Source organism: Hyaena hyaena, unplaced genomic scaffold, assembly GCF_003009895.1.
Source record: "Hyaena hyaena isolate Hyena2069 unplaced genomic scaffold, ASM300989v1 scaffold_337, whole genome shotgun sequence".
NCBI lineage: Eukaryota > Metazoa > Chordata > Mammalia > Carnivora > Hyaenidae > Hyaena > Hyaena hyaena.
The window spans coordinates 394,371-419,496 of record NW_024080966.1 but is presented as its reverse complement, the minus strand read 5'-3'; the positions used below and the strand labels follow the sequence as shown (position 1 = coordinate 419,496).

The 25,126-nt window shown below is 37.0% G+C and overlaps 1 protein-coding gene and 1 pseudogene across 1 annotated transcript in view; both read right to left on the bottom strand.

The window, feature by feature from the left end:
- The window catches only part of XPR1 (xenotropic and polytropic retrovirus receptor 1), a 206,754-nt gene that overhangs the window by 103,626 nt on the left and 78,002 nt on the right, over positions 1-25,126 (bottom strand). The gene's annotated exons all lie outside the window — the stretch shown is intronic.
- The window catches only part of LOC120243242, a 33,671-nt pseudogene continuing 23,283 nt past the window's right edge, over positions 14,739-25,126 (bottom strand).

Below are 25,126 nucleotides of genomic sequence, written 5' to 3'. Positions count from 1 at the left end.
TTTTGTGAGTTTGAGCCCCACATTGGGCTCTGTGCTGACAGTGGGGAGCCTGCTCAGGATTCTCTCTCTGTCCCTTCCCCTCTCGCTCTTGCGTACTCTCTCTCTCTCAAAATAAATGAATAAAAACAAAAAGAAAAAGAAATAAAACCCCACCATAAGAGAAAAGATATAAACAAATAAGGGAAATGCTTTCCAAAAGGACCTGGAACTGAATAATGAAATCAGCACAGCATGTGTGGAGATTAGACTAGCTGGAGCTGATGCAAATGTAAAGATCATTTAGAATTTGATGGACTAGATATATTGTGGCTGCAAAAAATGGTTCTGGGGCCAGACTGCCTAGGTTCAAGTCCTAGCTCTGCCAATTAGCAGCTGAGTGCTTGTACAAGGTCTAATTCTTTCCACTATTCCTAGACAGAAGCAATATAGCAATGGAAAGAGAAAGGACTCCATCAATGCAGTGATCTATTTATCTATTATCTGGAGTATATTGTGGTGTCCAATTATATGCCTATCTCTCCACAGACTGCAAATTCAACGGCTAGTTAGAATCTAGCCATCCTTGCAGAAGACATGAATAGACACTTTTCCAAAGAAGACATCCAGATGGCCAGCAGACACATGAAGTGATGCTCCATGTCACTCATCATCAGGGAAATAAAAATCAAAATCACACTGAGATATCACCTCATGGCAGTCAGAGTAGCTAAAATGAACAGATCAGAAGACTATATATGCTGGCAAGGATATGGAGAACGGGCACCCTCTTGCACTATTGGTGGGGATGCAAACTGGTATAGACACTATGGAAAACAGTGTGGAGGTTCCTCAAAACATTAAAAATAGAACTGCCCTATGACCCACCAATAGCACTACTAGGAGAGTGCTGATGCACAAGGGCACATGTACCCCAATGTTCATAGCAGCACTTTCAACAGTAGCCAAATCACGGAAAGAGCCTAAATGTCCATCAACTGACGAATGGATCAAGATGTGGTTTATATACGCAATGGAATACTAGTTGGCAACAAGGAAGAATGAAATCCTGCCATTTGCAGCAACATGGATGGAACTGGAGGATATTATGCTGAGTGAAATAAGTTAGTGAGAGAAAGACAGATACCATATGTTTTCACTCATATGTAGATCTTGAGAAACTTGACAGAAGACCATAGTGGAAGGGAAGGGAGAAAAAAGTTACAAACAGAGAGGGAGGGAGGCAAACCATAAGAGGCTCCTAAACACAGAGAATACACTGAAGGTTGATGGGGGGTGGGGGAGAGGGAAAAGTAAGTAATGGGCATTGAGGAGAACACTTGCTGGGATGAGCACTGGGTGTTGTATGGAAGCCAATTTGACAATAAATTATATTTAAAAAAATAAAATAAAACAAAATCTAGCCATCCTTGAAAGCTCTTTCTCTGCAATGCGTTCTGTTACCACTGAAATAATTTTAGAGTTCAAAATATCTAAGATATTCCCAGGTATGAAACTCATCTTAGAGATGCCTATGCTAAAAACCTTGAATAGGAGCATGACCGATGTCATGTTAATGCCACTGATTCCCATTGCAGCACTTAATATAAAGAAACAGTCACTCACAAAAATGTATTTCTTTTTTAGAAAGCACATTTATGCTAAATACCCCTTTTTGGAACTTACAATAGTCATAATTATAAAGTGAGGTGACTGAAAGTGTGGAAAGTAATCACATGGGATGGGCAAGAAAATATCAGATTATCTATTTGTACATTTTATTCAGACAAAAACTAAGCTTTACTAATATGTAAAATGCAGATAGTTAGTATACCCTTACTTGGTCCACAGCCTGTCCAACAGTCATGTTTACTTTTGATATGTGAAATATTCTAAGAGAAAGTGGGAATTCTACAACACAGAGGATTTGACAAAAACAAACAAACAAGCAAACAAACAAAACTAAAAACAAACAAACAAAAACAAACCCTGGCTCATTCATTCAAGCCCATGCCGAGGTTTAATAAGTACCTTAGTAAGTAAGTTTGTGGACTATGTTATAAAATGTCAAATTACCCTCACAGAACGCATAAGCAGACTGAAAATACTCCTGCTAGCATTCAGTCAAATAAAGTGAGTTACCATCTGGGAAAGAAAGAAAGAAGTTGATCTCTCCTTCACACCTTATAACAAAATAAATTCTAAATGGATCAAAGAGTAACCATAAAAAGTGAAACTACAAAAGTACCAGAACAGGGGCGCGTGGATGGCTCAGTCAGTTAAGCGTCTGACTTCAGCTCAGGTCATGATCTTATGGTTTGTGGGTTCGAGCCTCATGTCAGGCTCTGTGCTAACAGCTAACTCAGAGCCTGGAGCCTGTCTTTGGATTCTGTGTCTCCCTCTCTCTCTGCCCCTCCCCTGCTCACGTTAATCTCTCTCTTTCTCTCTCAAAAATAATTTTTAAAAAGCATTTAAAAAATGGTTTTGTAATGATAAAGTTGTTTCCTATGCTGGGACACACAAAAAGGAGGCCACTTCAGTGGCCCGGCCCATATCATCAACCTAAACCTAAGTCAGGGGGCACTTATGGAAAACACTTGTCAAGAAACCTAACATACACTAATCACCATCCTCCAACTCCCCTCTAGCTAGCTTACCTAACCCTAGAAAATCAGGAAATCCTGAATCTTCTAGCCAATCACACCCTGTTTATGAGTTGCCTCTTCTAAGGTTCCACAAAATCTCTCCTGTCCAAAATCCCTTAGGAAGAATGTTCCAGTGCTTGTTAGGCACTGTATTCCTCTAATCCATAAATTTTTCCTTGAATAAAGGACACTAAACTTGTTACTAAACTGTGTTATTTTCGTCATTTCACAATACTGTTAATAAACATAAATTATTTTAAAATATATTGCTAATTTCACCTCTCATCTTTAAAATACAATAAAAAATTATTTTTGTATACTTTATAATGAACATACAAGTAGTAGGAATAAATAAATGTTTAATTAAAGGTACCCATACACATAAATCCTTTTTATTAATGGGGTAACACAATCTTTTAAAAAGCTTAGCAATACAGATAATATAATTAAATATAAATAATAATTCAGCAGTTATTCATTTACTACCTTAGCACAACTCTTGATTTTATCATGTTATTCAAATCCTTTATTTAAACTGTTGTAGTTATTTAACTATCCAGATGCTTACATCTTAATTTCCAATCTTAAGAGGAAGCTCATTTGTGAATAAGAATTTTGGAATTCCCTCTTTCGCCTAGAATTTGCTTATTTCACTCTTAAGTTCTGGGGGACAGAAAACTTATTATACAAAAAATACTTTTTAGGGGTACTAGGTGGCTCAGTCGGTTGAGCGTCGGACTCTTGATTTTGGTTTAGGTCATGATCCCAGGGTCATGGGAGTGAGCCCTAAGTCACTGGGATCAAGTCCCATGATGGACTCCTGTTGAGCATGGAGCCTGTTTAGAATTCTCCCTCTATCTCACTCTACCCCTCTCACCAACTGGCACTCTCTCTCTAAAAAATAAAAAATAAATAAAAAATTTAAAAAACTTTTCATTTGCAAACAATATCAATTTACAAATAAGTTGCAAGTATAAAAGAGTGGTATAGTTTAAATATACATGTGGTCTTCCCTGGTTCCCAGAAGGAGCTCATAAAACTGTTGGAATCTCCTGCATAATAGGAATGTCTTTTGTTATTTAAAACAAGCCGTTTTAGGCCTTACTTGAGTCTGTGCTAGTAAGGTGGGCCAAGGTACATCCCCCAGATAGCTTCAAGATGAGGGCTAGTCACCAGAAAAAGCAAGTCAAGTATTAAAGGGTTAGAACTTTCAGCCCTCCCAACCCCCGCGCCCCGCCCCTGGGGTGCCCAGCTGGCTCAGTCAGTTCAGCGGTTTAGCATGTGACTCTTAGTTTCAGCTAAGGTCATCTCATGGCTTCTTGGGATCCAGCCCTGCACTGGGCTCTGTGCTGGCAGCGGGGAGCCTACTGGGGATTCACCCTCCTTCCTCTCTCTGCCCCTCCCCCTACTAGTGCTGTCTCTGTCTCTCTCAAAATAAATAAATAAACTTAAAAAAAAAAAGAAGAACTTTCAGCCCCTTCACCAACCTCCAGTGAGGGGAAAGGGACTGGAGTCTGAGTATAATCACCAAAGGCCAATGGTTTAACCAATTATACTTATATAATGAAACCCACATAAAAGTTCCTAAGCAATTGGGTTTAGACAGTTTCTAGGTTGGTGAATATTTTAATGTGTGTGCCTGGAGAGGTCATGGAGGCTCTGCACCAACCACTCCACCCCTCCTTGTTCTATGCATCTCTTCCATTTGGCTGTTCCAGAGCTGTATCCTTCACAACAAATCAGTAACATTAAGCAGAGCACTTTCCGAGTTCTGAGTCATCCTATGGAATTATTGAAACTGCAGACGAAGTGGTTCGTGGGACCCCCAGAAACTGCAGTTGGCCAGGCAAAAGTATGGGTGCCTGGGGACTCTACTTGCAGCTAGCACCTAAAGTGGGGTCAGTCTTACACTTGTGTGTTCTGATGGCTAATTCTTAGAAGATGGTGTCAGCATTGAACTGAACTACTGGACACCCACTTGGAGTCAGAGAATTGATTGTTGATGTGGAAAAATGGCACATCAAAGAAAATCCATACAAGAAATAAATCTTTCATTTTCCTAAAACATATGAAAGCAAGTTGCAAAATGATGACATCACTCTCTCAAATAATTTAGGGCATATTTCTACAAGCAATGCCATTTCCTCTATTACTATAATGTAAGCAAAACCAGAAAATTAATATTGATAAATTCTACCACTTAATCTTCAAACCCCATTCAAGTTTCTCCAAAAGTTACAATATTATGCTTTATACTAAAAGGATCCAGTACAGGATTACATGTTACAGTTAGCTGTTAAGTCTTTTAGATTCTTCCATCTTTCCTGAATCCTTAGATCTTTACTAAACCTTTATGACCTTTACATTTTAGAAGATTACAAGCAATTATTTTATAAAATGCCCCTCAGTTTGGGTGTGTCTGATCATTTCTCATGATTAGATTCAAGTTATGCATCTTTGGGAGGAATTTCACAGAAGTGATGTTGTGTTCTTATTGCATTTGATCAAATGACACACAATTTAGACTTCTCCAATTAATGGATGTTAAGTGATAACTTGATTTAGGTGGTACCTTAAAGCAACTGGCTTCTCTAATAGAAATTAATTCTTTTCCCTCTTTGCAAGTAATAAGCATCTTGTGAAGCAGGTACGTTGAGACCCTATTAACATTCTATTCCCAATCAAACTTTAAATTTACTCATTTAATTCCATTTCTCTTTGTAATTAATAAGTATTTGGTAGAGAGGCTCCTGGGTGGCTCAGTTGGTTAAGCGTCTAACTCTTGACTTCAGCTCAGGTCATGATCCCAGGGTGGTGGGATCAAGCCCCATGCTGGGCTCTGTGCTAAGCACGGAGCCTGCTTAAGATTCTCTCTCTCCCTCTCTCTGCCCCTCCTCTGCTTACTCTCTCAATCTCAATCTCTCTCTCTCTCTCTCTCAAGTTAAAAAAAATAAGTATTTGGTGGAGAGGTACTTTGAAGCCATGTAAATATCCTATTCCTCATCAGAATTAAAAGTACTTATTTTTAAATTCATATCAGAATGAATGTAAAAATACAGATCTCTATTACCATCACTATTCACTATGATGCTTAAAACATCCTAGACATGGCCAACGGAAGCCAAATCCTCTTCCAGGCTTCTCTGTCTCTACTGACATGTCCCCACCATTCTTCAGGCACATCCTTAGTTTCTGGCACAATAAGGTATTCCAGGCTCATCCTGTATGCTACCTTTCCCAGCCCTGGAATCAGCCACTTCTCCAAGGAATTCTGGTTTGTTTAAGTGAAAAAAAGTTCAATCAGTTCAACAGGGTAACATACATGTTCCTCCAAATCAATGCAACTATGCAGTCATTCAGTAAAAACCACATGGCTTATGGGTAAAGTGTTTAGGAGCACAAACTCAAAACCTTTATCAGGGCCATTTTAAAAAAAAGAAACCTATGGGTGCCTGCGTGGTTCAGTTGGTTAAACATCTGACTCTTGATTTCAGCTCAGGTCATGATCTCACGGTTCATGAGAAAGAGCCCCAGTCTGGTTCTGTACTGACAGCCTGAAGCCTGCTTGGGATTCTCTCTTTCCACTCTCTCTGTCCCTCTCATGCTCTGTCTCTCTCTCTCTCTCTCTAAGGAAATAAATATTTTTTTAAGGAAATAAATATTTTTAAAAAGGAATCTAATAAAAATAGTAACTTATTTTTTTAGTAACATAGTTTTACATACATTAAATACCTAAGAAATACATATATGCCACAGTAAAAACATGGCACTTTACCTTTAAAAAGATCTTAAGTTCGCTTGTGGAAGTGGTTGTAATATGATATTGAAAGGCTGTGGTTTACAAATTACTGTGAAGTGAAGAGGGCTAGCCACATAAAATCAGGGCAAGTTTATACCAGATGTGGATGGGTATGACACATAACACAAGTGTAATAAGCTCAGGCAAACGGTAAATGTTTGAGGTGTGGACATCAGTTGGATATAATATTCTGAGTTTACCTAATGTTTCTTAAGGGTGAAACTCTACATAAATAAACATAAAATTCATGTTGTGTTCTATCTGTTCCCTGACACAGTAATTGTATTGGAACAAACTCATGTTTTCAAATCATGTGTTAGAGCAGAACTAATTATATTTAGAAACTAACATCTGGATACTCAGTGTGCTCATTGTTACTGGAGTGTTGATTCCCATTCCCTCTTAGGACACAGAACTAATGCAATGCATGTATGCATACCCACGTACCACATCAACCTACATATGCTGAAAACTAGGAGCTCATCATATATTTTCCAAAGCGAGCCCAACACCATAGAGTTTATTCTAGCTTTATCCTTCTCCATATCTGTAATGTCCTTCCCTAACAGAAGTCTGGCTCCTATTACCTTCAACATATTTAGTTATTTGATCAAGCCTCTGTGTGTTACCAACATGACCGCAGTGACCCACTCCCACCCATGCAGGCACCCTCCTCATCACACTCAGGTTCCAATGTACACTGGGGTTTTGGAGTAAATTACTGGGGGCAAGGGAGTAATGGGGAGAGAGAAGGGGAAGAGAGAGGAGGAGAAAACAAAAGATGGGTTTTTAAAACAAAAACAAGACATGAAAAATTTTGAGGGAAAAGAACCCGCTGTTACAAAGTTACTTTAAAATATAAGAAAAGAGAAGAATACAGGGCAGACTTTGGTTCCACATCAGTAAGTACTTTTCTGTAATATAAATCCACTTTGTCCTTTATAAAACATTATACTGTGGAAAATTTCAAACATACATAAAACTAGAGAGAACAGAAATGAGCTCTCATAGACATGTCAATTAGCAGGAATAAAGCAAACACACTGGAAACAGGCAAAGAAACTATTAGTGAAAATAAATGATGTTAACTTTTCCACAAGAGGTCATTTATACAGTATAATACCCAGCAGGGCCCAGGGCTCTACTCTCCTTATGGAACTTATATTCTGCAGGAAGGATACCTAAGACACCAAATAAATTAAGATAGTTTCAGATTGTTTTAATGCATATAAAAAAATGAAACCAGGTAATATGATACTATAACAACTGCAGGGAAAGTGACTTTAGAATGAGTAGTCCGAGAACATCTCCATGAAGAGGTGGCATTTGAGTTGAAATCTGAATGACAAGAAGGAGCTAGCCTGGCAATAATGTGAGGACAAATGTAATAGAAAATACGAAGGCTCTAATGGAAGTTAGACATGTTTGAGGACATATGGGTTTTGGTGGTGGGAAACAGTACTGAAAGAGAACTATAGCAACAATAGTTGTGACAGTTGAAGAAATAAAAGTGCAACTTAAAATACATATTCACCCATGAGTCAACCATTTGTAGGAATGTATATTTAGCACTGTGCTAGCACTACACTAAAAGTGGAAGACATTTCCTCTTCTCAGCCAAAACATAATATGCTGATTTTGTAGACCTACATCACACTGATAACAGTACAAGATGATACATAATTAAGCGATAAAATAAATATTACATTACTTACCAAAAAAAAAAAAAAAAAAGAGGAAAATTAGTCATCCCCTTGGATTGTTTATTAGCCATGCCACTTTCGTGACAATTCTAATATTTTCAGCACTGGCTTTATAAAGATGATTACCTTAACAAGTACTTTCTAATTATTTTTTTTTTTCCAAAAGAGTTGCAGCTATGATTTGTTGAGTATCTACATTATGCTAGAGTCCTGAATTGCCAGAATGCCAATTACCATTTTGTACAAAGCAAAGTTAGGCACAAAGTGATCTGCCAAAAGTCAACTAAGTGGCTAAGTTAGGATTCAAATTCAGATTTCATTACTAACACAGTGTCCTTTCTACATAACTATCCTAGGCTTTTTCCCCCCTATTTTTTAAAAATGTTTATTTTGAGAGAGACAGACAGACAGACAGAGACAGAGAGTACGTGTGTGCTCAAGCACAAGCTGTCAGAAAAGATAAACATAAGAATAGGGAGACACCGATTTTGTCTAATGCTTTATGGTAAACTTTCCTGTCCAAAAAATTTTAACATCTACAATGAAACCATACTAAATGAACCAACAAACTTAGCCACATTACTTACAAGAGAGAGTGAGAATAAATAATCCTTTAAAAAATTTAGTCATCTAAGCTAACTACTATCCTTTATTTTGTCACATTTCTTCTATTCTTATTTATAATCAAAGTTCCTTTTCCAGCCCATTGCATCTTCTGCCAGCCAAGGTTAGCATTCAAGTCTGCAAGCAAGCGTTAATTAATACAGTAAACATTCAACTCTCTCTTGAAGGTTCAATCTTATTTTCTCTCATACTCATACTATCTCCTTCCTCTTTTTCCATTACTAAGTGTCATAGATGATACTATCATTACATTGCTTTCTATATTTATAAGGGTCCAAGCTCATATCCCCAGACTTATGGGCGACACATTTATTCCCCTTAGACATTAACTCTTCCTTTCTCCTTCCTCCTTGATGGAAACAAATTTCAACAGTCTATATGAAAGATGAGCTCAACATCCCTTATACATTTAAAAATATAGACATGCTGATGAAATTTCAATGATTACTGCCATCTGCTCTTTCTATTTTATAGGAAGGAGGGTCTGCCACTGCAAACTGAACTATTGGTTCATTTAAATTATTCTACCTCTGAAAGTAATCTATATTTAATTTTCCAGGAAATCTATAAAACATTAATACATTGTGACAACTATAATATTATGGAAGAATACAAAAAATTTTTAAATACGATTAGCAGGTTTGGCTGTTTTATAAATAAATCTTACTTTCCCTACGAAGTAAATCTACTAATATAAAATATATCTTAAAATTTTAAACAGTAGCAGATAAAAAATATAGATTAAAAGAAGCTTCAAAAATAGCTTTGGTTTTCTGTAAAAATCAGAAACTTACATTTTCTAATACATTCCATTCCAAGTATTATTTATTAGGTACTGATATGAAAGGCACGTTTTGAATGACAGGTCTTTTTAGGAAAGCTAAGAGTTCCTCTATTTACTAACAGCATGAAAATTTGGTCATAATATTCTCAAATTAAGGAAGTTACTAATGATTAGACAAAAAATACATAAATGAATAAGGTTATGCCTATAGCTTGTGGGTTAATTATAAAAAATATAGGCATATAGATCAGAAATGAAAAATTAATAGTTTTTAATCACAGACAACATAATGTGTATGTACGAGATCCTCAGAAATCTACAAAAGCAGTGCTAGAACTAATAAGTTAATGAGGTTTTGGATTATAAGGACAATATACAAAATGCAATATTATTTCAACATTCTAGCAATAAACAATTAGAAATAAAATTTTAAACATCTATGACAGCATCCAAAGTATGAAACGCTCAGGGACAAACTGAGCAAAATATGCGCAAGACCTGTACATAAAAGTGTGGAAAACTAAATCTATGTGGAAAACTAAAAATGTTAAAAAGACAAAGTAAACAAGACTTAAATAAGTGGAAAAATACAGCATGTTCATGGATTACAACGCTCAACATTGTTAACATGTCAATTCTCAGCAAAATGATCTATAAATTTAATGCAGTCCCAATCAAAATCCCAGCAGGGTTTCTTTGGGGCTTTACTGTCTGTTTGGCTGGTTGCTTTTACAAAATTTGACAAGATTTTAAAACTTATTTGGAAATGCAATAAACCCAGAATAGAGAAACAATTTTGAAAACGAAGAAAAAAACTGGAAGAATTATACTGTCCAATTTCAAGACTTACTATGAAGCTATAGTAATGAAGACAAGTGCTACACAAGCATTAAGAACAAACCCTGTGGAGTATAACACTGAGCACAGAAAGGGATCCACATATGTATGGTCACTTGGTTTTCTACAAAGATGCCAACATAATTCAATCCTTCCTGTATATATTTGCAAACACACGTGAGGAGGAAACACTATTACTCTATGTTATTCTTCTGGAAGTAATAGGATTAGAACGTGTAAAGGCTTACTTTTCCCTGATTAGTAACTATTAAATCCACATAGAAAGGTTTCTCGATGTTTCATTTTCTCTATGTTTAGCAATTAGTTCCCCTCCATTGGGAGCTGGAAAGCAATCAGCTTTGCACTACAGAAATACAGCTGGCTTTTCTTTTATTTAATATAGATGAAGGTGGGGGAAGTGAGAAGACTGACTATATTACCCCTACAATATACTCTGAATGTGTAAGAAAAAAACCCTGTCAAACAGGAGCTTTAAAAAAAATGCCTTATTCTACATTTAAAAAGAGAAAGAAAAATCATCATAATGACAGAAAATAGAATGTTGTTAAAGAATCCATAATATATCTTTGGAATGAAAGAAAATCAGCCTGTGACTGTAACCAGTGTCAAAATGTTTTTTTTTTTTTTTTTTAAAATAAGATCATAGCCTTATTAAACTGGAAGGGGGACAAAGGGGAAAAAGAACAAAAAGTTTCAATATAAAAGGAAAGTTTTAAATTATTCCTATTTCTTGGGAAAACATTTTCAAGAAAATTTTGACAAGTGTTATGATTCACAGAAGCTTTTCAATATTTAATAAATATTATATTTGTTATGCCTATAATGTCCCTCTTTGAAATATAATTGAGTATTTTGAGAGCTCCCAGCAATAGAATGCAGAAGAGTAGCATACTCCCTTAAATCTTCACTTGTCCTTTTAACTAAGATACATTTTTAATACAGATGTGACAATACTAAAGTATAAAATAACCTTGAAGTTAAAGCCAGTATTAATATTTTTTTCTTTCACCAACCCTGATTACATTATGTGTGGTAGATATTTTCATTCTCTTTAAATAGGCTAAAGGGGAGAGAAAGAGATGAGAAAGCAGTATTTTTTTTTTTAATTTTTTTTTTTTACGTCTTTATTTTGAGAGACAGACAGAGAGTGGGCAGGGGAAGGTCAGAGAGAGAGGGAGACACAGAATCCGAAGCAGGCTCCAGCCCGAGCTGTCAGCACAGAGCCCGATGCGGGGCTTGAACCCACAAACTGTGAGATGAGGACCTGAGCCGAAGTCGGACGCTTAACCGACTGAGCCACCCAGACGCCCCGAGAAAGCAGTATTTAATAAATGCCTGTTCTGAGCAACACACAGTAGTGTGCTGATGAGTGTTTAACAATCAAGCCCTCCGGTGTGTATAAAATGTGTGTTTATTGTAAATTTTGAAAACAATTTAAAAATTATAATAAAAGATACAATAGTCTTTATTGTAAATTTCATAAAGCCAGCTTACTTTCACAGAATGCTCTTCTGATTTTGCTAAACTAATGAGAAACCAACTTAGGGCTGCAACTGATGAAGGAGTAGAATTCCAATCTAAATGTTATTTGATATTTTCATTTAAAGAATAAAAGGAGGGGCTCCTGGGTGGCTCAGTCAGTTAAGTGTCTGACTTGGGCTCAGGTCATGATCTCACTGCTGCTGAATATGAGCCCCCATATTGGGCTCTGTGCTGACAGCTCAGAGCCTGGAGCCTGCTTCGGATTCTGTGCCTCCCTCTCTCTCTGCCCTTCCCTCACTCATGCTCTGTCTCTCTTTGTCTCTCAAAAAATAAATAAGCATTAAAAAAATTTTAAGAATAAAAGGAAAGTGAAACAACAATGATGTAGATCATAACCTCATTTGTTTATCAATGATATCAGCAACTTCTGAATCACATAACACATGCATACCTTGAAGATATTGACAGCTTGGATCCAGACCACTGCAATAAAACAAATACTGCAAAAAAGTGAGTCAAATGAATGTTTTGATTTCCCAGCGCATATAAAAGTTATGTTTAGGGGCACCTAGGTGGTTCAGTCGATTAAGCATCCAACTTTGGCTCAGGTCATGATCTCATGGCTTATGAGTGTGAGCTCAGATGTCACCACAGAGCCTGGAGCCTGCTTTGGAGTATGTGTGTGTCTCTCTCTCTCTCTCTCTCTCTCTCTCTCTCTCTCTGCCCCTCCCCCACTTGCACTGTCTCTCTCTCAAAACTAAACATTAAAAAATTTTTAAAAAACAATATACATATCTTAATTTAAAAAATACTTCATGAGGCGCCTACGTGGTTCAGTCTGTTAAGCGTCTGACTCTTGATTTTGGCTCAGGTCATAATCTCCTGGTTGTGAGATCAAGCCATGTGTTGGGCTCTGAGCTAAGCATGGAGCCTGCTTGAGATTTTCACTCTCCTTCTCTCTCTCCCTACCCCTCCCTTGCTTGCGCTCATTCTGTCTCTCTCAAAATAAATAGACGTTTAAAAAAAATATATACTTTATATGCTGGGGCACCGGGATGGCTTGGTCAATTAAGCGTCCAATTTTGGTTCAGGTCATGATCTCACAGTTCGTGGGTTTAAGCCACACATCAGGCTCTGTGCTGCTAGTACAAAGCCCAAAGCCTGCTTCGGATTCTGTGACTCCCTCTCTCTCTCTCTCTGTCCTTTCCCCACTTGTGCTCGCTCTATCTCTCTCTCTCTCTCAAAAATAATTAATCAAAAAAATATATGCTAAAAAATGTTAACCATAAGCTGAGCTTTCAGCAAATGGTATCTTTTTGCCAGTATAGGATTGTGCCTCAGTGTTGATGCTGCTACTGCTCAGGGTGGTAGCTGCTGAAGACAGAGGTGCTCGGAAAAAAAAATTTTTTGGCCAATTAAACTAATATTCATAGTAAGTTTATATATTCAATTACAATATTAAAAATCTCTGGAGAGACTGTCTAGAGACAATAAATGTAAAATTTAAGAGGTAGAAATCTATTTGCTCTTTTATAGACCACATATTATAGAACTTGCAAATGAAAATTTACAAATATAGAAATGACGATGATACTTAGAGAATGAGGATTTCCATATTGAAATCCATGAGATGTCATATTTTAAACATGCATATTTCAAAAAGGAAGAAACTTTTTTTGGTGCAAAAAAGGTGATTTTATTAAAGCACAGGGACAGAACCCATAGGCAGAGGCTGGTTATAAACTTGGGAGTTGGGGCAGGTAAAATCAAAAAAGGAAGAAACTTTTAATAACTTAGCATGAAATCAAATTACATAAAGTGGCATACCCCAGAAAATATTGCTTTAAACATTGATACCCGGATCAAAATTCACTTGCAAGCTTTTAATAAAAAATTAAACATGCTACTATGTAAAATATAAAGTACTTTTAAATGTTTCTAGAAAAGTAAGTTGTTACAGTTAAAGTACTAACATCATCATCCTGTGCTCAACCTCACAACATGAAATCAGATGCCAATAAAATCCTCTTAATCTTTTGACAAAATAACCTCTGCTTCACAATACCAACACTTTTAATAATAAACTTTATTAGAGCAATAGTGCAAATGCTGCAATTAAAAAAGTCAAATAGCAGTTACCCCCAATGCAGAAAACAGGGGGTGCTAGATGCAATCTTAGAAGGCTGAACACAAACAGACCCTTCCCCAAACTCCTAAACAGAAAATTCACAAACAACTCAGAGAAAGTCAAACAAAGATGCTTGTGGGTTTACCGCATAACCCAGGTCTGTCTCAGTAGACATGAAGAGATCTCACCAAGAAACGTCACTCTAAATAGCCATGAGTTTAAAACATATGGAAGATAAAGGAAATAAAAGAATGTATTTTGTTTTCATAATTGATTAGCCAGTTTTTGACACGGATTCTTCTTAATGCTTGCCAACAAATGGCTGTTTCCAACCTAAGTGTCCATCAACTAAGAGAGCCTGCCTTCAGGAGTACACCAGTCATCTCTGCAGCCCATGAATGCAGTTATGGGAGGTCTTTTTAACTATGCATTGATAATCATACACACATGCCAAACCAAACTTCCAGCCTTCTGCCACAAGAGCAACACCTTACAAAGGCACCTCTTTTAACCAATATTTTCTTGCCCAATTTCAAAGTCATTCTGCAGAGGAACAGAAACTATTTAAATGCCAAAAGGAGTAAGAGGAAGAATTGAGGGAAAGACACATATGCCATTTGCAAACTCTTAAGCTTTGTGAAGGGTGCTCCAAGAATCATCTCTTTTCTTTCTAATCCAAAAGTCTCCATGCTCGTTCAATCTCAGAAGTCCCAGAAAGAGCACAGAAGTGGATCACTGCTCAGAAGTTATATTCTAGTGTCTCACTGAGAGAAAACAGCTGGCCAACACCCCAGGCCATATAGTGGTCCTGATTCGAACTGTCTTAGTCTCTCTCCATACAGCCTCTGTAAGAGATTCAATTCTCTTTTTCTTATATCCAGGCTTTACTGGAAATATCAGCTGATTATACAATTCAAAACCTAGAAGATTATGACTAAGAGTCTTTCCCCAGGTGCTTGGTTGACTCAGTCAGTTGAACATCTAACTTCAGCTCAGGTCATGATCTTGGCAGTTCGCGGGTTCGAGCCCTGTGTCAGGTTCTGTGCTGACAGCTCAGAGCCAGGAGCATGCTTTGGATTCTCTGTCTCCTTCTCTCTCTGCCCCTCCCATGCTTCTGCTATGTCTGTCTTTCTCCTAAATATGAATAAACGTTAACCAAAAAAAAAAGGTAAAAAAAAAATGTCTCTCTCATCTTCACTAGTTTGACAGCAGAAGCATCAATCTGATATTGTCTGTGCTGAAACACTCTCTCAAGTGGTGCTGACTTGTTCTTCAATGGTTTCCTTCATCTGGATCTGGTTGATCTTTATTAGAAAAAAACTTGTGCTTGAACTCCCCAGTGAACATGAATGTGTCTCCAACTTCCACCTCCTTCCTTTTGGGACTTTTAACCAGAACTTGTACTCTGCCACAGGCTTAGGACTCTAAAGCTCTTCTCCGTTCACTGTCTTCTATCCCCTTGGCCACTTTTATTCCTTCAAGAATGAATGGATCCCCTTTACTGAACATGAGAACCATCAACGTCTGGAAGAAGGACACATGGAACTCCTTTTCTTCCTTAAACTCTGCTTTTAAAACAGAATGTGTCTAGGTGGCTCAGTTGGTTATGCGTCTGACTCTTGGTTTTGGCTCAGGTCATGATCTCATGGTTTGTGAGATGGAGTCCCACATCAGGTTCTGCGCTGTAACGGGGAGCCTGCTTGGGATTCTCTCTCTCTCTCTCTCTCTCTCTGCTCCTCCCCCACTTATGTTTTCTCTTCTCTCTCTCAAAATACATAAATAAACTTTTAAAAAAAACAGCATGCCCCAATTTCATTTGTCACTAAAGTTTTCAACCACTGTGCTTTCTGAGATAAAATGTCTTAAATATTTCCTAAAGTTTAACTATTTCTGGAGTTAAATGCACTTTCATAGATGAGTGTGTTGTCCAGGATCCTATCACAAGTATATTCACTGTTAGATCTATAGAGCCTGGGTCATTTTGATTCTGCACATACTGCTTGAAATGAACCATGATGTCCTTGGGGAGTTCCATGTCCTTGCATATGCCTTCTAGCTTGCTGATGAAAGCAGCGCCACACTCATGCTTTAGTTTTCTCAGTATTTACTGAGGCACTTTTCCCCACAAGGAGTCTTTTTTGCCACATCTTTTTTACAAAATGCTTCAAAGCATTTGAAGGAACCTGAATATTATCATCACCTTGTTAAGAATCCTCTCGGGGCACCTGGGTGGCTCAGTCGGCTAAGCATCCGACTTCAGCTTAGGTCATGATCTCACAGTTTGTGGGTTCAAGCTCCATGTCGGGCTCTGTGCTGACAGCTAGCTCAGAGCCTGGAGCCTGCTTCGGATTCTGTGTCTCCGTCTCTCTGTGACCCTCCCCTGCTCACGCTGTCTCTCTCTCAGAAACAAAACATTAAAAAAAAAAAAAAAAGAATCCTCTCCAGCTCTTCATCTGTTGCTTCTTTAATACTCACTTTCAATTTGAATCAACGTATTTTGCTATCAATTCTGCAGGCTTATTTGGCTTCTTATTGATAAATGTTTCCAAGGATTCCTTCATCAAGTTGATGAACTTCTCAATTCTCTAAAAACACACTTCTATCACATCGTCCATCAGATCCTTAAAATCCTTAAAATTCAGCAGGTCCTGTCTATGTCTAGGTCTATGTCTTTTTTAGGACTGATGACAATCATCCCAAAAGTCTGAATGTACTTGCTCCAGTGCAGCAGCAGGATTTGCTGCCCGCCCTTCATGTGGCTGAACAGCTGGTACATCTGAATGAGGTCAGGCACTCTGTTCTCATCAAGAAGGTGGTCAAGCCCTTTCTGCAGAATTGCTGTTAAATGTACTCCTAATAGCTATTTCTCCACATAAGCAATCAGGGGTTTCTGTGTGTTGTGTTTTCTAAATACGTGATTACTTGTTCTCTTTCTTCCTCTAAACAATTACTTACATGGTTCAAATATTCTGGAACCTCTGTTTCTTGCATTAACTGGTAGCTTTCTGCATAATATGAACAATTAGTTTCTGCCAAGAATTTCAAATGGATCTTAATATACCTGAAGGTCAGAGAGCATACTCAGCTCTCAATCCACTGCTTCCTTGTTTCTTTCTTGTTAAATTAATAGCAAAATTTCATCAATACCTTTATTCAGATGCATTTTTATCACTAATCACATGGTTTCTAAAAAGTTCCAATCCCATATTCCAAACAGAAGGAAGGGGGGAACTCCGAAGTACTAAGTGCAATCCCAAAACAGGAAAATGCTTCTGATCATGATCACTTGTCTGCAATGATCTTGCCAGCACACGTTAATCTTCTTTAAAACTAAAACACTATCTAGTGAGTGTTTTCTAAACTGAAGGATCTGTGTTTAGACATGATCTTTACAGACCTGGCACAGCTGTTGGGGAAGCTCTGTGGGAACAGATATTTTCAACATCCTGGTAGAGCTCTTCCAGGTTGTATCTGATGGAGGTGCTATTTTGTATGGCTTTCACTACCTTATGAGGCTTCTGCCAGGTATTTGGAGTACAGTTATCAGGCACTTTAGGTCTCAGAAATTTTTGATCACTACTTTCTTGGAGCTGCTACCACCCTTAGGTTGGAGGTGATGGCCATGGCGAGGGACGCAGGCTTGGTGAGCCTCTTGGTGTATCCAATGAGCACTGAGAGGCTGCCCTTTCTGGAGGTATTGCTGGCCAGGAATGCAGCCAGGAAGCAAGGGCTTTCACCCCACCCTACGGGCTGCCCAACCACCGCCACCCAGCCAGCTCAGACAATTCTTTTTTTTTATTTTATTTTAATGTTCCTTTATTTTTAAGAGACAGAGAGTGAACAGGGGAGGAACAGAGAGAGAGGGAGACACAGAACCCAAAGCACACACAGAGCTTGGCACAGGGCTCGAACCCACCAACCCTGAAATCATGACCTGGGCCAAAGTCCAGTGCTTAACCAACTGAGCCACCCAGGTGCCTCTGGCTCAGACAATTCTTAAAAGAAGAAGACAACGATGAAGTCTGCAGCATTGATTGACTCTTCCTTTAACAAATGATTTTTCTGTAGCATATGATGCTGCTTGACAGAATTTTACCCGCAGGAGAACTTTCAAAATTGGGAGTCAGTCCTCCCAAACCTTGCCATTGTTTTATCAACTATGTTTTGTAATATTTTATTTTATTTTTATTTTTTAAAATTTTTTTTTTTTTTTCTAGGAGAGAGAGAGACAGCATGAGCAGGGGAGGGTCAGAGAGAGAGGGAGACACAGACTCTGAAACAGGCTCCAGGCTCCGAGCTGGCAGTCAGCACAGAGCCCGACGCGGGGCTCGAACTCACGAACCGCGAGATCATGACCTAAGCGAAAGTCGGACGCTTAACCGACTAAGCCACCCAGGCGCCCTGTTTTGTAATATTTTAAACCCTCTTTTTTTTTTTTGGTCACTTCAACAAAATTTGAACATCTTCACCAGGAGTAGATCCCATCTCAAGAAACTACTTGTCTTTGCTGATGCATAAGAGGCAACTCTTCATCCATTAAAGTTTTATCATGAAATTGCAGTAATTCAAACATAATAATGAAAAAGTTCAAAATATCACAAAAATTATCAAGATGTGACAACAGAGACATGAAGTGAGCAAATGCTATTGGAAAAAATAGTGCCAATAAAATTACTGGATGCAGCGTCACCACAAACCTTCAATTTGTAAGAAACACAGTATCTGTGAAGCTCAATATAATGAAGTGCAATAAAAGGAGGTGTACCTGTAGTTTATCACATTTCATCAATTTCTGCGTTATTAACCATAACAAGCAACAGACACAACAAAATTTTAAGTTTAATCTGCTTTATTGGTATTTTCTTCATCACTATCTTATATCTTATAGACAACACTCAAAAAATAAATCAGTGTGTTTTATAAATAACTAAATCAGAACAATAAAACAATACTAATTTCTGTGGTATAAATACAATCATGCATATTTCAAGCTACCAATGTAAATGCACTGAACACAGAGTTGGGAAGAGATATGCAAGAGCACATCATTATATGGTATTTCACCATATAGATATAATAGACATAGTGTACAATGTAGCAAAATAACTAGGAACTGATAAGTTTTCAGCATTGTTTCTGCTTTTAACATAATTTAAAGTTTGTGTAATTTAATTTTTAATGATGGCTGTGTTTAACAATCAGCTCATAAGATATCTAAAGTTTTAACAACTGGCTCTTATGAAAGGGTACAAGCCAGTTTCAGTACACTACTGGCTGGATCTCATGTAAATGTTTCACAAACAAGGAACTAAAACTTAGTAGTACTTTGTTTAGGATCACATTATAGGTAAACAGTAACCCTGTGATTCAAGTGGGGTATGACTGACTCTAAATTTATACCAAACTTTAATATTAAAATTCATATAAAGATGTTTTTCTTTGCAAATGTTGAAGTGGACACCGGTTTCTGTTGTGCTTTTGACTTCAAAGAACAGACTCTAATCATTTTACATAAGGGGGAGTTTGCTGTGTGGACATAGGGTTTTGGTCAGAAAGCCAGGGACCCATCCACAGAAATCTTTATAGAGGTGCTCTCCTTGGGAAGTAGTAAGCCAGAGCAACCGTGGGGCTGGCCAGTCTTATCTCTTATGGCTATAAAAATCTCTATTTTTCTGTGTACATGTGCTTACTCCATATATAATAACATTATTTCATTGTTTCTGCGTTGCCAACTTCAAAGTCAATAATATTTCTGTAATGTCTCATATTTAATTAGTAATAAAGCCTTCCCTATTAAATTATTTAAAAAAACTTCACTATTCAAATTTCAGGTAACTTATTCATTATCTACTGAATGATAGTATGTGCTAAGGAAACAACAAATAATCCCTATACTTAAGAACCATAAAAATCTAACAATGAAAACAAACTTCATATTAAATAATGGGTTGGTCTGTATGGGCTAAAAAGTACAAAGAAACAATCCATTACCAAATGAATGGATAAGAGCTTTGAACAATAGCTCTTACTTTTTTCTTACCCAATACTTTTTAACATTTTCTGAATGCCAGTGACTATCCTGATAGCCAGTGAAGATAAAAGTTGTTCACTGGCAGCTACAATAACTCACTGAGGCCAAATTGTTATAATTACTAGTATTCTTTTAAAAAAAAAAAAGTATACCAATTTCTAAGTTTTGGATTCAGCCAATGTAATTATATACCATTTAGATTCCTTGATCAGATCTATCTACTAAATAGGTTGTGAATGAAGACAGAGTTTTTGCAAATATTAAATAAGCATGTACTGATTATTCATAATTAATAACAAAAGACCGCTTGTCATAAAAACAGTACAATTAGATTCCAATTTAAGTGAACTATAAAAATAAGCTGATTTCAATCATGCTACATAAAATAAATGTAATTTAAAGTCAGTTAGATAGATGGGCATTTTATATACAAGGCAACAAATTTTTAAGTAACTCCTATACTCATGTCCCTCACCATCCTTTCCAAAAAATTCCCTCAGGGGTTTATAAAGCGTACCCAAAGAAATGTACTAAAGAATAGCTTAGTTCTTCTAGCAAGATCTAGTTTTTGTTTGTTTAGAGTAGAAGAGAATAATTTTTTTAATATCCTATTTAAAAAAAAAACAAGCAATCAAGGTTTCGGGATTTTGAGTAAGATGTAAGCACATGCCATCTGTCTCTCCCACTGAATTCATCTGTAAAACCTAAGCAGAACACATGCAGCAGTTGTTTGAGGGCTCTAAAAAGTAAACAGGAGCAGATAGGTTGCCGGAAAAGACCAGAATTTGAAGTACCAGCAAAGCAGCCATCAGTTTGGCAATTATTTCCTTTTTGATACTGGCCTAGACTCAATGCCACCCCAAAACCCAAAAGTGGGCATCAGTGCAGACAGACTGAGCTCCAAACAGCCTGTAAATCTGACTTGAGTAAAAGAAAAGGGATCTCTTAACACTCAGTGGAGAGACTCTCTCCTTTCTTTGTTCTTTTATCCATTTTCTTACACCGTAGCCTCCAAGAAATTCTGTGGTAGTGGTGGCAATGACAACAGTGAGAATAGGGACCTGCAGAGGCTAAAACACTAAGGGAGGAAAGGATTTCAGCTTAGGTCATGATCTCATAGTTCATGAGATCAAGGCCCATGTCAGGTTCATGCTGACAGCGCAGAGCCTGGTTGGGATTCTCTCTCTCCCTCTCTTTCTGCCCCTCCCCAACTCGAGCTTGTTTTCTCCCTCCCTCCCTCCCAAAACCCCAAAAGGAAACAATCAGATACAAATATAACAAAATATGCATAGATCTGTACCCTGAAAACTATAAACCACTAATGAAACATATTAAAAAAAAAAAGACCTAAATAAAGAGACTTACCACAGGTCACAGATTGGAACACTAAACAGTAAAAAGGTCAACTTTTCCTAAATTGATCTATAGATTTAACATACTTCCAAATCAATATGTAAGGAGAATTTTTTTGTACATACAGATGAACTGAGTCTAAAATTTATATGGAAGAGCAAAAGAACTAGAAAAACCATTACATTTCTGAAGAAGAACAGTAAAGTCAGAGAAATCACGGTATCTGACTGTAAGACATCATCAAGACACTTTTCATAGCACAGTACTGGCAAAAAGATAGACAGCAACATAACGCAATGAAACAGGACAGAGTCCAGAAACAGACCCTCAAAAATATGGCCAATTGATCCTTGACAAAGATGCAAAGGCAATTCAAAAGAGAAGGGAGAGTCTAGCAAATCATATTAGAACAAGTGAACATCCATATGGAAGAAAATGAACTGGCCTAAACCTCACACTTTCTATACCACTTAACTCAAATGAGATGACAAAACTAAATGTAAAATTGTAAAACTTTTAGAAGAAAATAAAGGAGAAATGCTTTGTGACCAGATCTTAGAGATGACAGCAAAGTGAAAAAACTGAAAAATTGGACCTCACCAAAAATAAAAACCTTTGCTGTGCAAAAGAACAGTGTTAAAAGAATGACAAGACAAGCCACATACTGGGAGAAATATCTGCAGTCCACATAATCAACAAAGGACTTGTAGGCAGAATACATAAGGAACTTTCAACACTCAACAGGAAAACAGCACAAATAAGAAACACCCAGAAGACTAGGAAACAGAGGTGGCAAATGAAAGGACGCTCAATACAATTAGCCACGAGAGAAATGCAAAATAAACCACAGTGATGAAAATGTTCTAAACTTAAGATTGTGGTGATGCTTGCACAACTCTGAATATCGGAAAACATAGAAATTGTTCACTTTAAATGAGTAATTTTATGTTATATAAATTATAATGAAGACTCAAAACAGAACTACAATGAGACACTAATATACACATATTAGAATGACTAAAGTAAAAAAACTGTATCAAGTGTTGGTGAGGATGCAGAACACCTGGAACTCATATGTTGCCAATGGAAACACAAAAGAGTCATTCTGGAAAAACAGTCTGGCAGTTTCTTACAAAGTTAAACACAGACTTATCAATGACCCAGCAATCCCACTCCTTAGTATCTAGAGAAATAAAAAACTTATATTCACACAAAAACCTGTAATAAAAGGAATGAATTACTGATACAAGTAACAACTTGTATGAATCTCACAGGACTTACACTGTATGAAAGAAGCCAGTATAAAAAAGTTACATATGTTATTATTCTATTTATATGGCACTATCAAAAAGACAAAGCTATACAGATGGGAAATAGGGGTTATGTCTAGGAGGAGAGTGTGATTGCAAAGAGACAACTCAAGGATTCTGAGGTGACAGAACTATTCTGTACCCTGATTGTGGTGGTGACTAAACAGACTGATACATATATTAAAATTCATAGAACTATACAACACCCCAAAAAAGTAAACCTTACTATATGTTTTAAAGTTTATTTATTTTTGTGAGAGAGAAAGCACAAGCAAGGGAAGGGAGAAAGAGAGAGGGAGACACAGAATCTGAAGCAGGCTCCATGCTACGGACTGTCAGCACAGAGCCTGACGGGGGGCTCAAACTCACAAACCATGAGATCATGGCCTGAGCCGAAGTCAGATGCTTAACTCACTGAGCCACCCAGGTGCCCAATCCTTACCGTATGTTAATTTAAAAATAAAATTTAAAATGTCAAGCAATCAAGTATCACTATCAATTTATATTATCACAATTGCTAGAGGCCATTTCCCAGCGAGAAGAGACATGAAACAAAAAGGAAGAAAATAATTTTTATCAAATCATTTGTTTTAGAAAATGCCATTATAAGTTATAACCTGGATTTTCTCCAGTCTTACCAGCCTGTAATATTAGTGATAACTCTCATGTTTAAAACTGGTTGCCCTTACTTGCATAGTATCTCATATCTCCTTTTAGTCTCCATTCCCCCCAGACCCCAGTTATTCGTGAGAGGTTTTCTTAACATCCTGTTCCTGTTTTGTTGACGTCTGATTCTTACAGTCACTTAAGGGAAGTACTTCACCATTGCTAATGCTGACTTTCCAAATTTGAAAATCCTTAAAATATAAATAGGTTTCTTTTGTTCTCAATATATGAGACAGGCTAGGTTCCTGCAGAGATGAGGAGGATGCCCTCTCACTACAATTATCTCAGGTTCCTTGAATGTGACATGCTCTCAACTCTAGATCCTGATAAAGGCTCTTCCCTCACCTTTAAAAACTTCCCCACCTTTATCCTAGCTAATTTACCCTCCAAATGTCAGTTAAAACTTTAATGCCTTAGATAACATTCTCTGGCCCTCTCAGATGACGTTAAATTCCCTTATCACATTAGTTTATAGCACTCTGTATTTCTTCTTCACAATGTTTTCATACTTTTAATTACTTATTCAAAATCACTATTGAGTTATACACTCCATGAAGATAGGGCAAATGTCCATTTGTTCACTGCCATGTCTAGTATATGGTAGGCACACATGACTGACTGGTTCCTGTGTATCTTGAGAGGTAATGACCTCTCTATCCCTGAAAGTGTGAAAAGAAGACTGTATGACCATCTCAATAATAATGCAAGAGTGAGTCATGCAAGGGATGGGAGCTAAAACTAGAAGACCTTCAAAATCCTCTGAAACATCTTACTATAGTGTGAATTACAAAATTTCACATGATTAGAATACAACGGAACACACACTAAAACCATTCTGAACAGGGGCACGTGGGTGGCTCAGCCAGTTGAGCATCCAGTTCTTGATTTCGGCTCAGGTCACGATCCCAGGATCATGGGATCAAGCCCCGCATTAGGCTCTACACTGAGTCTGCTTAGGATTCTTTCTCTCCTGCCTCTCTCCCCAGCTGTGCTCTCTTTGAAATTTAAAAAAAAAAAATTAAGACAATAAAAATAAAACTATTCAGAACATAATTTATTCTTTCCTATCTTATTTACGAATCAATTTTTAAAACTACAGTGGCTCACAGTTATTAAGAGTTAAGATAATTAATATAAATAAATGTAATTAATATCATTATATTGTAGACGAAGGTAGTCATTAAGAGGGAGTTCAAGTTAAGACAATGTCAGCAGACCTGCTCTCACCATTTGATCAATCAATAAAATAATAACTATACATAAATCAAAGACTTCAAGCTCTGGTTAGACATAGTATTAGTCCTAAATGTACCTAAAAGATGTCTGAAATAAAAACTCTGAAAAATATTTAAAAATTTAAAGGACCAAGCTCAATCTTGTCCGCCCAACTAAATTAACAGATGCTGCCTGTTTTTGTTTGCAATACTTACCATCTCAAAGAATTAATTATTTAGCTAATATTTTCTTTCTTATGAAATCTGGTGTTAATTGGAAATCAGTTTTTCTTAAGTTTAAACAAGTTAAATGTCTAGAGAGAGCCATAATGTAATACCCAAATCTGTTTAAAATCATTTAAAAAGACACTATTTGATCACTTTTCAAATAGACTTGGACTATTAAATACAGAACAGATACATTCTGTCTAACAATATGTATTTCTGAATTCAAGTGGCTTTTTGCAATTCAACATGCATTATTCAATAAAGTCACATTAAAAACATATTAAAGATCAAATCTCCCTTATGAGTGTGAAACTAAATTGCATCT